This window comes from Ailuropoda melanoleuca, chromosome 20 (genome assembly GCF_002007445.2).
Source record: "Ailuropoda melanoleuca isolate Jingjing chromosome 20, ASM200744v2, whole genome shotgun sequence".
In the NCBI taxonomy this organism is placed as follows: domain Eukaryota; kingdom Metazoa; phylum Chordata; class Mammalia; order Carnivora; family Ursidae; genus Ailuropoda; species Ailuropoda melanoleuca.
This window is the reverse complement of record NC_048237.1, coordinates 4,075,388-4,091,418: the sequence shown is the minus strand read 5'-3', so window position 1 is coordinate 4,091,418 and position 16,031 is coordinate 4,075,388.

Here is a 16,031-nt window from a genome sequence, read left to right as displayed (position 1 = left end):
TAAAGCACAAGGATATGTGGGGAAAATGCTCAACATCATGAGTCAGGAGGGAAGTGCAAAACAAAACCACAGCGAGCTAGCACTTCATACCCATTAGGATAGCCAAAACAGACAGACAGACAGACAGTAACAAGTATTGACAATGATGTCGAGAAATTGGACTGTAAGAAATGACAGACATTTTGGAAAACAGTGTGGCAGTTCCTTAAAATGTCAGACACAGTTACCATACGACCAAGCAACCCCATCTCTAGCTATACTCCTGTGTTAGTCTGCTAGAGCGGCCATACAAAATAGCACGCGCTGGGTGCCTTAAAGAGCATCGATTTATTTTCTCACAGGCCTGGAGTCTGGAAGTTGTAGATCGAAGATCCGGGCACCAGCAAGGCTGCTTCCTCCCAAGGCCTCTCTTGGCATACGGATGGCCACCTTCTCTCTCCCTCTTCACATGGTTGTCCTCCATACGCATATACCCCTGGCATCTCTCTGTCAATCCTAATCCCCTGTCCTTATAAGGACACCAGCCAGACTGGATTAGGGCTCACCGTGAAGGCTTTATTTTAACCTGATCACCTCTGTTAAGGCCTGATCTATAAATAGAGGCACATTTTGAGGTACTGGGGGTTAGGGCTTCAACATATGAATTTGTGGGGAGGCATAAATCAGCCTATGACAATACCCAAGAGAACTGAAGGCTTATGTCGGCACAAAGTCTGTACATGAATGTTCAGAGCAGCGTTACCCACGATAGCCAAAAGTGGAAGCAAAGCAAATGTCCATCAGCTGATGAAGGAGTAAAGCATGCTATATATCCATATAATGAGTTATTGGGCCATGAAAGGAATGATTTATGCTACAACATAGATGAACCTTGTAAGTATTAAGCTAAGAGAAAGAAAACAATCACGAAAGTCCACATATTATTTTATTCCATTTATATGAAATATCCAAAATAGCAAATCCATAGAAACAGAAAGTAGATTACTGGTTTCCAGGAGCTGGGTGAGGTAGGTATGGGGAGTGACTGTTCATGGGTTCTGGGTTTCTTTTGTGGATGATAATAGCATTCTGAAATCATTTACTGGCGATGCTTGTACAACTTTCTGAATATACTGTAAACAACTGAATTGTATACTTTAAAAGAGTGAATTTTATATTTTGAGAAATAAATTGAATGAACCTGTTATTTAAGTTTAAAACCATAGGTATATTCTAGGCCTCCATTCCAGAAAATCTAACTCAGAATATCTAGAAAGGGTCTAGAAATCTGCATTTTTAACAAGCGTTTCCCCACTGTGAAAGATTCTTTTGAACGCTGACAAATAATAAGCTGAAAGTTTGGTGATGTGGGCTCTGGAAACTACTTCAAATGAGAGACCCAGGAGATTTTTTAAGAAGTTGACAATAGAACCCCTAGACTAAGTTTTCCAGTCCCGGAGAGATAATAGTCACCCTGGGAAGGAAAAGAGCTGATACCTACAAACTTGCACCCTGAGCAGGTGGGAAGCGGCTACAGCATCTGCCCCCGTGACACAGGTAGCCTTTTGGGCCTTGCGTGTCCTGGTAAGATACAGCTCGAATTCAGAGACCATCAACTCAAGGGTTCATTCACTGGGAAATTATGCATAAAACCAAATGCATACAGTCTAAATAGCAGAGTATTTTGCACTGGGGAAGAATATGGACTCTCCCTTTTGCAGCTTCAACTCTGAGACAAGTGGAGATAAAAGAAAAGTGACCCCAGTTAAGGAATAACAGAAAAGTTTACAATAGAAAGATGGCCCTGGATTTTTTTCAGCTATTACTGGATTCTTAAAACCATTATTGAGACAAATTGCAGGCACACAATGCCAAGGTTCGGGGGTATGGTTAGAGCCAAAAATAAGATACAGGATGCAGAATTCTGTTCCTCCTTTTATAAAGAAAGTAAGGATTTAAGGCCTGGGTAGCTCTACAAAAGTAATTACCAAGTTTCTTCCCATTGTGTGTACTTGATACAAAGCTAATGAGATAATGTCAAATTATACAACCTTCAAGTATTATCATGAAAGAAGCAGGCAAACAGTGCCACCAAAATTGATTTATAGAAAACTCTTCCTGATTCTCAGACAAAAACAAAAGATTAACTTGTTGGAAGGACGGCAGTCCGTCTCCAAGATGGTTCCGGTTAGCCTTCCGGTATTCACACTGCCGCGCAGCCCCTCCGACAGTGACCAACGGAAGGCAGCAGCAGTAATACTACATCATTTCCAAAATTACGTTGCAAAAGACGCCACAGCTTTCAGCTCGGTCACTCTCATTCTCTCTTGTATCACATAGTCTGCGGGAAGGCAGATGTCACGTCAGGAGGACGCTCGTGTGGTAAGGAACGGGACCTCCTGCTGGCAGCCACCTTGGAAGCCCATCCTGCCCCAGGCAAGCTCCTAGCCGACCAGCTCCAGTCAACAGCTTGAATGCATTCTTCCAAGAGAACCCGGGCCAGAATCACCCACCCAAGTTGCTCTCAGATTCCGGACTCTCAGAAACCATGTGAGATAAATACTATCGTCCCCTGCGAAGTTTTGGAGTAATTAAGTTTTGGGATACTTTTACATAGCAACAGATAACTTATGCAGCAAGCCAATACTGGTTTTTTTAATACCACATTGTTTTTATCAATTGCACCTAATACCTATTATCTGCAGAAGAGATGATAAAATAAGGAAGGAACTAATGGTGTTAATGGAAAAGTCAGAATCCTTTATTGGGAAAGGAATAAAGTGGTGAAGCAGTTTGGAGTCAGAAAGACCTGGCTTCAACTAGGCTCCGCCATTTTCTTGGCGCACCCCGGGGCAAGCTGCTTAAACCCTCCTAACCAACAGTTGGGGATGATGCCTTCCTTATGGGGCTTCTGTGAAGAGTTGGTTTTTAGGTTTTGGGTTTTTTTGTTTTTTTTTTTTTTTACTTAAAGAGTCTTTTATTAAAGGGAAAATAGTTCATGATATCAGGTTATTTTAAACCGAAAGAAAAATAGCATTCTGCCAGCTTATAAAGTGGTAATGTTTAAATCAACTGAAAGCTACTTGCCCTGCTGCTAAATCATTTTAGGATATTTTTCACACCTAATTTCTATTGAGTTTAATTAAGACATTTGGAGGTACCTGTCCTTATGTAGAAATAGAAAATTTTGATGAGACTGTCTTTGCTTTCATAATTTTTAAGAAAACATTCCCATTATACAGTATGAAAGAAAATGAAAAGACTCTAGTTCTTCCTGTTATATGCACGTGTGTGTGCGCTTGCGCACACACACACACACACACACACTTGCTTAGGCTGACATATCCATATAGGCATACACATACATATGAACCCACTCAAGGCAACACACACAAATGAGCCTAATTCTCTCTCTCTCTCTCTCTCTCACACACACACACACAGTAATACCTACACATACAGGGTTAAACTTTTGCTCTCTTTCCCCCCCACTGTTTTTGCGCGTGTGTGTGTGTGAAGTTTAAATAAAGAATCATGTATGTGAAGCACTCAATGCATAGAAAGTGCCCAATACTGATTTCTTCCCCCCATTCTTTTTGATAGTTTATTGCTATTCAGGATAAAAGTGACTACGTTATAATCATATTTTCTTCTAGCAAATGTATTCCCATTTAGATGCCATGAAAGAAAACATATTAATCTTTCATACATTTTATGGAAAAGAAAAACTTCTCTAGCTACACCATTTGAATTCAATGAGTGACTAACTAGATCCTATGATGTACTTGGAATATATAATCATTCATTAGCCATATGCATATGGCTGGAATAAATAACATATTTTTAAAATGACTCCCTTAGAATACCAACTTCCTTCCCTAGTCCCATCTTCAGAGATGACTAAATTTAAAGCGACATTGTATTTTTTTTTAAGATTTTATTTATTTATTCGACAGAGAGAGAGACAGCCAGTGAGAGAGGGAACACAAGCAGGGGGAGTGGGAGAGGAAGAAGCAGGCTCATAGCGGAGGAGCCTGATGTGGGGCTCGATCCCATAACGCCAGGATCACGCCCTGAGCCGAAGGCAGACGCTTAACCGCTGTGCCACCCAGGCGCCCCTAAAGTGACACTGTATTTTAGATGCCGAAGGACAGATAGCAACTTTGGGTAACATTCAAGGAAGTTGCACCCTGATCCCATAATCAAGAAGACTTCAGAGCAGAATTCAATAGAAATTTAGAAATAGTAACGTCATACCTGAACCAAGGAGAGCAAAAAAAAGTTTTCCTTAGAGGAATGTTTTTGGAGAAGTTACCTCTCAAAGCCTGTTTCTTAGGTTGGAAAACTTTGGAGAGCCTCATTAGGATGGAGAAAGAAATATCGTGATCAACCTTCCAAGTTTTTTGCCATGAGAGGATATTCCCAGTGGAAATTCTCTGGGTAGTTGGTTTCCTCCCACCCACCAAATGGCACTGACTGCCTGCTCTTGCATATGTATGCGTAAGATGCTGTCTTATCCAACCCTAGCAGGTGCCATCCGCCTCATCCAGCTCCGTGACTCACCTGTGACACATCTCACACTGCCTAGATGATGAAGAGTCCAATGGCACAACAGGAGTCAAGCTTATTAACAGCCCATCTGCTCAGCCAGACGTTCCTCTCTAATGGATGTGAGAACAGGATGGGAGAGGCCTAGCAGATCAGACCCACGTAATGCTAAGCAGGCTGACTTTAGAGTATTGATCCTGGTTCCAAGGCTGCTGATTTCTTAATATGATACATGCTCATTTTGAAATTACCTTCGAGTTTAGAAACTAATACAAATAATCTGCCCAATCTTAAATTCTTCAATAAGCCATAAACCCTTGTGATGTCCACATCACTTGCACTCTCCCTCAAGTCTTCGCTCAATGTTTTTCTCACTGTAGCTTTTCCAAGTCACCCTGTTTAAATCGTAGGCCTCCACCCCTTGAACTCCTATACTTCTCCCCTTCTTTAATCATGATTCTTATCACCATAATATACCATCTTATCTACCCATGGCTTCTATTTAATATTTAGTTCCCTCCAGTCAAATGTAAAGCTCATGAGGATTTATCACCTAAAACAATTAACTAATAGATAAGAGGTAGTTACTAAATATTTGTGGAATGATTACTATTTTGCCTTCTAATCTTTATGTACAAATACAGTGTTTTAAAATTTTGTTTCCACCTCCTTACTAACTCTACTGCCTTCCCCCATTCATAATGGACCTATCCCAGTGCTAAACAGAGTGCAAGGGCAATAAATATCAGGAGCATCAATCAATCAATTAATCATTGATTCCCCTAGGGAGACATGAGAGAACAGGAGAAAAAGGAAAGAAATCAATCACCTGGATTGAAATATAATATTTGTTATGCATCTGTTTACTGGACGAACATTTATTAAGAGACTTTCACGCTATCTTTACTTTCACAAATGGCTTTGCCCCAGTGAAAGATTGAGCAGTAAAAATATCTACACCCGACGTAGTCACTTCTGTTTACTGTTGGAATTTGTGATTTTGCTTTAATACACTTTTCCTGAAGCAATAAATTATAAGCTTAAACATAGAATGAGCTGTCTAAGGGTCTGACGCAATTATACATCCTATTCTCTTAAATCAGTTGCTTAGAAAATGCAGATAAACTCTCTGATTTACAGAAGGAATTTTCAGGACTCTATTTGAAATGCAGAAATGGTTTAAAAGCTTGATAGCGTGGGACAGGCTGGTTTCTTATAGGAGGAAGAGAGATAAGGAAGACATAGAGCTTAATTTTAAAATTGGACCCAGCAGAAACAGAATAGGGAACAGCTAACAAGGAGAGAAGGGTCACTGGGACCCAACATCAATGGGACTTAGACTCTCCATGAAACCCCATGGAAACACTGCCATTCTGATACCTCTTGAGATGCCATCTAGTTAATCTCATTGTTAGTGTGCAAGTGGTCTATTATTAACTTGCAAAAACTAGTCCAGACTTCAGAGGGTACCCAACCCACACAGTGAACAGTGCCTTATGCACTGGAGGAATATGGGCAGTGTGAAAACGGAGGATTTTTAAAGTGTGCTCATGAGCGAGCACATGCAATAGGTATGTTCTTTGGAATTAAAGACATCCCACAGCTACAAGAGTTCTTTTGCTCATGGATTTAACGAACATTAATTGAACACCTATTCCACTAACCCCTGGAGACATAGTGGTGATGAATCAGGTAGTCAATGTTTCTTTTTTTTTTTTAAGATTTTATTTATTTATTCAACAGATAGAGACAACTAGCGAGAGAGGGAACACAAGCAGGGGGAGAGGGAGAGGAAGAAGCAGGCTCATAGTGGAGGAGCCTGATGTGGGGCTCGATCCCAGAACGCCGGGATCACGCCCTGAGCCAAAGGCAGACGCTTAACTGCTGTGCCACCTAGGCGCCCCAGGTAGTCAATGTTTCTGACTTCAGAGAGTAGACATTTGAGGTGGAGAGGTAGTCAGGAACCAAATTATTATCATTATTATTATTATTATTTATTAGTATTATATAATTATAATATTATATATTATATTTAATATATTTATATGTTATATAATTATATAATATATAATAATATAATATAATATATTATGATATAATAAATATAATTATAATATTATAATTAATAATTATATAACTATTATAAATAAAACTTAAGATATGAGACTATGAGAGAAATACATAGAGTAATGAGAAAGAAGACAACTGAAAGGCCCCTCTGAGTAGCTGACATTGAAGCTGTGACTTGAAGGATAAACCAGTCATGCAAAGAACTACAGAAAAAGGATGCGAAGCGGAGAAGCAGTCTGGGGTCAAGACATGAGCTTGTCATGGTCTGCAGCAGAAAGGAGGCCAGTGGTGCTTGAATGAGGGGCTAGTCACAGGGGATGAGGTTCGGGGGTGCACCAGAGTCAATTCACAGAGCAATGTGGGCCAGGTTTAAGGAGTGGGGATTTTATTTAGGGTGCAATGGGCATGACCTTCTCCTGTGACTTCCAGGTAAGGCCATATGTTAAGTAGGAGAAACCAAAAACTTCCAGCTAAAAACACCTAGAAATGCTGGATAAAATGACAATATTTTTTCTCCAAAAACTAAGCACAGATCTGAATTTATGATATCTAAAGAGAGAGTCCTAAGTGCCAGGGAGAAAAGGGGTGGATATTGACAGACAAGGGGTATAAGGAAACATTATGGATTACTGGAAATGTTTTAAATTTGGATGTGGGGAATAGTTAAAGGAGTGTGTATTTATATAAATACAATATAAAAAAAATAAGCTATGCACTTATGATTTGTGCATTGTGTATTTTATGTAACAAAATTTTAAAAATAAATACAAGCGAGAGAGGAAACAGAACAGCAATTAGAATGCCAATAGATTTCTCAATTGTGACAACAGGGGCTAGCAGCCAAAGGAATATTTCAATGTGCTCAAAGAAAATATCTCCATTTAGAGCTCTATATTCTATCAAACCATCTTCCCAAAGAATATAGACAAAATAAAGACATATTTAGACAAAGAATAAGAATGTTACCAATCACAGATCTTTGCTGTGGATAGACTTGAGTAAAAAGGAAATTGGACTTAGTAGAAAAGAGTAAGAGGCAAGAAACAATGACCAGTGGAAAATATATTCTAAACATTACTACTCTACAGTCCAGTATTTGGGGATCACCAAAGTAGACAATGACTGAGGCTGTCGGTCTGGGTTTTTAAATTCAAATTCTCCTTTAAAAAAATTAAAAAATAGAAAATACAAATTCCCACTGCCTTTGTTTTCTCACTTATAATATGGAGAGAGTGGAACCCTCTGCACACAGTAGTTTAAAGACCAAATGTGGGTGCGCACGTGCACACGTGTATGTCTCTGGAGCAGTGGCTGGCAATGGTGAGCTATTATTATTATTACATATTATACATCTCAACCATGTATTGAGCTCTGGTGCCTGAAGAAAGTCCTTTCAGGAATGTCATGACTATTTTCTTACATATCACAAAGAGCTTATTCAGTATTTACAGTCTTTGAGATATTCATTAAACTATTTTCAAAAGAATATTGGGAATCCATTAAAGGGTTTCGAGCAGAAGAGTAGAATACTCTGGTTTATATTTTTAAATGATCCCTGAGGCTATCATATGGGAAATGGGCAAGAAAGCAAGAAGGAAAGCAAGGTGATGAGTACTAAAGAGGGCATGTGTTGCAATGAGCACTGGGCATTATACGCAAACAATGAATCATGGACCACTACATCAAGAACTAATGATGTACTGGACGGTGACTAACATAACATAATAAGAAAAAAGAAAAAAAAAGAAGGAAAGCAAGGAAGCCAGCTATACTGTATTTCAGTAGGAAGAGTAGGAACTGATAATGCCGGAGTCTTAGCACAAATTATTTTAGGGAGAAAACTGGAAAAAAATTATAAAAACAGAAGTGTATATTAGAATGTAAAATGTTACCAAAGAACTACTGAGAACATCGGAGGACAAAGTTACTAATGATGGAGTCTCAAAATCAGAACTCTGAAAATGGTCTCTTATTGTTTTCTAGTATTATCTTTTGTTTATGCAGTACTTCTAATAATCCTAGATTTCCATCCAAACGTATGTCCAGCTGTACCATTGCAGACTATACCATTCTCACTCTCTTGCCTTTGATCATGCGATTGTATCTGCCCTTAATGTCCCCCTCTCCTTCCTCTGCCCTGCGCAGAGAGATCTCAGCAAACTTCAAAGACCTGCTCAGATTTCATCTTCTCCGCCCCAGATTTCCTGCAATGGGAATCAGTATTTCTTTCCCTTATTTTCCAAATGGGCTTTATCTAGGATATTAATGGACCTTTCCTTATCCAGTCTACCCTATCTTATAGTTACCTGCGTTATCACTCTCCCTGGATTACAAGACTCTAAAAATTAGGAAAAAGGTCATATTCAATCTGCATCCTTTATACCTTCCAGCAGAGTATCTCTAAAAATATTAAAGGAATCGAAGCAAACAGGGAGTCATTGTCATTGAACCACCTGAACAATGAGGCCTCTGAGAAAAGACGGGCGAACCTTCACAAGGGAGGGGACTTCAGACCCAGCAGTAGCATAGGTCTCTGACAGCATTATCTCAAAAAGTTTGCCTCTGAGTGTCAGTCCTGATTTTTGGAATACTACTTACTCACCAGAAACCTATTCCTACTTTCTAGTACCAGAGAGGCAGTCGGGGGGTGGGGGGTGCCCATCACCACCCTGGGCACCTTAATTTGGAGATGTTATTTTTATTTAACAGAAAAAAATGTTTTCATTCGTTAGCATCTTGCTAGTTTGGATTCTGTTCCTACATTTTTGTGACTGACAAAGTTTTGCTCCATGAGGCATTTCTTGGAAACTAGCATTAGGAATCAGAATGCTTCCACGGAATAAATCAAGAGGCCACGCAGAAACAAAATAATATAAAATGCAACTGGAAATCAGCCTTCCTACAGAGTCCAGCAGCTCGATGTGCTCTTGGAATTGTTGGGATAATGTGGCAATTTTCCAAGTTCACTTGAGGACAACAGAGATCGTAGCATCTTGGACAGAATGTGGCAAAACTTGTCTGCCGCGTGCTCGTGTGGTTGCACGGTGGCCGCTTCGAGACTCATCTATAGAGCTGTATACATCCCTTCTCCCAAATAACGTGAGGCTTAATTAAAAATGTCAGCTACTAAATCATGAAGTTGGAGGTGAGAGAGGCTTTTCCCAAACGGCACCAGCATAATTTTGCAAATTCCCAAGTTGGCAGGTTTGGGAACCCTCTCTGCTCCCCTAGAACAGATTCCTAATCTGTAAAAACACATTTCGATCCTCATCCTCTGTCCAGCTGCCTGTGTTTCAGGCCAATCCCTAGCCTCTAAGCCTGAAAGTTTAGCTCTCCTACCCTGTGAAGAGTCTAAAAGAAGCAACCCAAGAAGACAGAACCAAAGCAGTTTTCTTTTCTTGGGGTTGAAAATGAGCAGATGGCTCTGTACTGGCCTGGGCTTCGTGGAGGCTGGGTGGGGCGGCGGCAGGAGCACAACCCAAGCCTCGGGATCTCAGCCCCTCCACCCGTCCTTGCTTCCCCACCTGCAAAATGGGAATAATAATACTTGACTCACAGTAGAGTAGAGTTGGTGAAATAACGTTAAACGAAGCAACCACATGGCCAGGTGTGGAAGGCAAAAGTGTACCAGAGGTGTTCGTCCTTTTTAATACCCCTCAAATCCACACCCCTCAGCCCTGCGATAACCACGCTGGCTCTCCCCTTAGAAGGAAGGGTTGCAATAGAACCACATTAAACAGCAGACCATCTGCACAGCTGCACCAGGGGATGAACTCTAAAGGCTGGTCTATGCTCATGAAAAAAATAAGACACCGTTCCAAACTTAGCTGGCAAAATGTAAAGGGCTCTCATTCATATATGTGTCACAGAGATCCATATGTTTTTGAATTTTAATATTCATAGTTTAACAGTATTCGTTACATGTGATCTCTTGGAGCCTTCACAAGAGAATGAGTTTTGGCAGCAGGAGGATTTTTTTTTTCTGATAACAATTAAAATTTTCATCCTTCTTTTAATGGCTATTGGCTACTTGAAGGCAGCATTAAGAAGTGGATGGTGGTATAAAAGTTTGGAGACAGAAGCCAGAAAGAGAAAAATGCTCTGAGTAAAAAAAAAAAAAAAAAAAAAAAAAAGTACAGAGAAGAGACAGGGAAAGATTTAGGAAAAGTAAATCAAAAATGCCAACTGATGGAGAGGGTAGAAAGAACACATAAGGCTGTGGGGTCAAGAACAGAGATTGAGAAATCCAATAGGAATTTCTGGAAATGCTATATATATATCAATATATCCCCCTTTTTCTCTCCTGTGAAATTTTTATTAAATTCCTATTGTTCACTGATGCACTTGACAAGTGCATGCTTGTTTTAAGGGAGTTTACAGAGGAACAGGAGAGGTCAAACAATAAATTAAAAATACAGAGGCATACTACATTTGCATTAATAGAAAACTTGTTTCAGTCCACTCCCCACTAAATAGATGTTGAACGCAAACTTAGATATAAGTCTGCAGGGGTCCACACTTCCCGGAGGCTGCCCTGTTTCCTCAGTTCAGCTGGTGTTTGGGGAATCAGATTAAGAAAACGCAGAGATCAGAAAAGGGGTCGAGACAGGAGAGAGCCGAAGAAACCCCTGGGCTTGGTCTGAGATCGCTAACCCCTTTCTACAGGGTGGAACAACAAAGGGACTTTGACAAAAGCAGCCATTGAGAGAGAGGGAGCACCCACATATGGAAAGAGTAGGGAGTTTCAGGAAGGCAGAGAAAGGGACTCCGGATAAATGCCACAGCAAGGTCCAGGGAGATGGAAGGAAACCTTCCTGTTTGGTGGCAAAAAGGCATCTCAGTGAAGAAATGAGACCTCGAGTAATAGCCCAAATTAACCAAGAGACCAACCTCAAAAGAAATTTGTGAGACCCAGAGAAGAGCTCCATTTGAAGCTCTCTTCTCAAATCCTGCATGCTGTCCCTAGGCCAGTTCATGCATTTCTGTGATGTCGGTGACCTCTTCTAAATGACCATTTACCTCGAGTCATTCGGCCTAGCCCAGACACCTTCCCCCTCCCTCCCTCTCCTCCTCCTCCTCCACCCAGCTTGGGCCACTCACTATTCCAACGGTCTGTCTGGCACTTCCGCCTGCTTGTTCCATGGTAATTTCCATTGCACTGCACCCGAAGGGAACTCATCATCTTCCTCCCAAACTGTGCCACCCATTACTCTCTCTTGGTGACCAATGTCTACATGAATACCTGAGAACAGCCTGGGTTCCTCCCTTTTCCTTACTTCCCACAGAAACCACCAACCAAATATTAAGGATACCAGTAACCCTTTGATATCTCTTTATCCATCGTCCCCTTTCCTCTCCCACACAATTGGGATTTTTTAGGTCTACATCATTTCCTGCCTGTGTTATTATACCAATTTTCTCATGGGTCTGCTGTCCAGCCTGGCATTCACCTTTATCACTGCCAGAGTGAGCTTCCCAAAACACAAAGCTCATCACACCACTATCTTAGATTCAAATTCTTCCCTTAGCATCAATAATTAACATGGGTATAAGATACAAGAAAATCACTTCACCTCTGTGCTTTCACACTCCTCTGTACAAAGGGAATTGTGCTGAATTTCTCTACCTACAGAAGGATTTCTATGATGATTAATTCAACACTGCTCCCTAAAAATGAAGTTTTAAGGATTGTAAATGTCAAAAAAAAGCCCATGATATAAAGATAAGTTTTAAAGTTTTAACTAGAAGAATACTGAAATTTTATAGCGTGATCCCATCAAAGTGAAAGGCATAGTAAAATCCTAGAAGAAAATGGTCTAAAATTTTAATGGTGAATGTCTCTTAATGATGTGATTATGGACAACTATTATTTTTTTATAACACATTTTTTTGCATCTCCCACAATGAGCATAAAATTCTTCTATAATAGAGGCAAAATATTCAACTTTTTAAAACCTAAGCTGTCTGAAAGAGGCACTAATATAAAAGAGAATTCCCAATATTTAAAACGACTGTCACAATTCTGAGGAGGGCTGCTCAACTTGATTACTCACTGAACTGTTACAAGGAATTGTCCTCTCTTTGTGCTTCTCCCACAGTTACTGTCTAAGAGACGTGACCAAGGACAATTCTGAACCATCCCCACACTCACTGGCTAAGGAGGCTGGAAGAATACAGAAGGTGACAGTTAATTAAAGGAGGCTCCATGTGGCTGGCAGGTCCAGACTGTGGTGGGTAACAATTGTAGTTCTTCTGGGGCCTTGGAATAAAATTCTGAATGCTAAGGCAGGCACTAAATAAAGTGTAATTTATATTTGGACTTTAACATAATTGCTAAGTGAAAAAAGCAGCCAATAATATTCTCTACCAATTTTATGCATACCAGCCAGGGGAGCTGAAGAATAACCCCAAAAGGAATCATTTATAGATTCTTTCTTGGCAGCTGGATTTTCATTAAAGGACTATTTTTCTACCTGTCTGTATTTTCAGCTTCTTGGCTTATCTCTTTCAAAGAGGAAGTTTCTTTTAAATTTTTCTACCAAGCAGGAGAGTAGACTGAGGCTAATTACAGGGGCACAGGAAGATTTCGGCAGCTTCGTTCTTCTCACTTCACCCACAACGATCTGCAGAACAATTCCTTAATAAAAGAGACTTTGTATAAGTGGTCTCTAGAAAAACTCAGCTATAAATCAGTGATTCTCAACCAGTGGTGATTTTGGCCCCCAAGATCCATTTTTCGTTATCGTAACTGAGGAGCTCCTACTGGCATCTAATGGGTACAGGCGAAGGACGCCGCTGAACATCACACGAGGCACAGGAAAGCCCCCACCACAAACACTGATCCAGCCCATATGTCAAAGCATCAAGGTTGAGAAGCCCTTAAACCACCAAAGAGTAAAACTGTCCCTCGCTGTAACCAGCTTTCAAGAGTGGGAGACAAATTTCTCTCGTTCTTTGTTAGACCCAAAGTCACGTACATTCCTCCTAAGGGCCTGCCCAGGAGAATTCAGGACTCTCTCCAGAAATCGATCAGTCGTCTAGTCTTCTCCAACCTCTTTAATACCCAAGCAGCAAGCCTCTCCTTATCAATAGAGATCCGAAAGAGTTCCTTCTAAATTTCATACACACCTGATCATCCCATTAACTATCATGCTTCATCATATTCAATTGTCATCTGATACTTGACAGAGACTATTTTACAACCTGAGAGCAGAGAGCAAGAATTAGGTCCTAATTAGTCTCAGGGCTGTACAGAGGCCCGGAGTGGAACGGAAGGGATAAAGAAGATGATGATCAAGACAAAATCCAACGTCCTCAAGTTCTACCTAAATTCATCATGTCAAACAAAATACATGGACTTTGGAATAAGGAGATCCGCGTTTGAATTCCAGCTCCACCATTTAAGAGTCATACAATATTTGACAAGTAATTACCTTCCTTGAGTATCGATTTCACCCTGTCCTAAGTGGAAATAATTATATCTACTCACCCAATAATTTTTGACCTCGCCAAATAGTAAGTGATCAATAACTATTGCGTTCTCTCTTCTGTATTCAACACTGTAATAGGGACTAGATCACATTGATTTTCTAATGCTCTTCCTCAGTGGGAAGCCATTTAGGATCTGAGAGTCTGGGTGTCCACGTCATAAAGGATATACATAAATTAAGTAACAAATGATACATTATCATCTAGCATTGTGCCTGGTATTTAGAAACCACACTGAGATGGTAGCTATTGTTACTCCCCAGAAAGGTCTCATGGCTCTTTGTCATCCCGAAGAAGACTCCTTGATCCATGGTATGTTCTGATTGAAAGGTCTCCAACACCGTGTGTTCCTGCACCAAGTAGTTCACTTCTCTGGGTATCACTCCCCTAGAACGCCTGAGCATTCCCCTCACTCCCAGGGAGTCACCTGAGTCCCAGTGCAAAGAAAGTCCAACATCCTCAAATATATTCTGATTTTTCCCCATCCTGAGACTCCCCAGAATGAGAATTTTTTAACTTTTAAATATCAAGGTTTATGTTCAGCATTGTACCTAGACCTTGCTGGACAGCTGAATAAATCACTAACGATGCAGGACAGGAACCCTGTATCTGGGGCTTTAGATGAGAGAACGGGGGGCCCTTAGACCTTCTATATCCTTGCTGACTTTGTGGAAAATGATCTCTGAAATTTTGCCCACTTCTCTAGTTGGGAATTTACTCTTTCTTCTATTTTGACTTTTGTAACATGAGAGACGGTATCTAACTATACTCTGCTCTGTATCTTTTACAGCTTCTGACCCAGAGCAATCAAATTCAGCCTCTTAAAGCCATTGTGCGTGCTCTGCTGTCTGGTCAAGTAGACCAGAAGCTTCATTTCTCCTCTGGATTTGTCCTCCTTCCACCCCCCACTGAAACAGAGTTGATGTAGCAAAGACTTGCAAATATAGGCAAACTTTTGTCCCAGAAAAAAATTCCATAATCAGTCTCATCTTTCTATTGCAGGGGATTTTTGCTGCAATAGATAAGATGATATAATCTGTAAGGAAGTCTTCCATGAACTAATTTCCAGATAATCCTTCAATGCTTCTGCCCAAGACACTAATAACATCTTATCCTTCTTTACCCTGCTCTTCCTCACATACAGCTTGATGAGCATTTTATCCTCTTACACCTGCTCACCTATCTTCTTCCCACACAGACACCAAGCAGATGCTAAGCAGGGCTGACTCATTTGTTCCCATAAACTAATACAGCATGGAGCATGGCCCACTAAAGGTAAGCAATAAATATTTGTTTAAATAATTGCACCTAGGGGCACCTGGGTGGCTCAGTTGGTTAGGCAACTGACTCTTGATTTTGGCTCAGACCATGATCTCAGGGATGTGGGATCAAGCCCCATGTCTGGCTTCATATTCAGCATGGAGTCTGCTTGAGATCCTCTCTCTCCCTCTGCCCCTCCCCCCACTCACATGCTACATTAATTAAATCTTTTAGATAAATAAATAATTGCACCTAAAACATCTATTTGCATATACAATATGACATAGGGAAACCTTGTATACAGAAAACATGAACAAAGATGCTTTATAAGTTGAGATAACTGTACTAGAGGCATCAAATGGACAGCCACCTGAACCGATGGCTGACTGAGAAAAGTCATCTCAGCCTTTGAGTAATGCAAGATGGTGATGCCAGCTAGCAGACTCAGTTCACAATAAGGGATCCTTATGCCTATGGGGACTGGCATCAGAGTATCTTGCTTTCTTTCAGGCAGACCAATTCAAATCAACCGCTGGTCTCACCTGAAGGTAGAGTTCTCTGGCTTCATTCCCATGGCACCATGAAGCCTGGATCATCCCTCAGAGGAAGAGCTGCTTCTATGGACCTTGGGCAGTGATACATTTGAGACCCATTTACCAATGAGTAGCTCTTAGAATGAGTCCTGA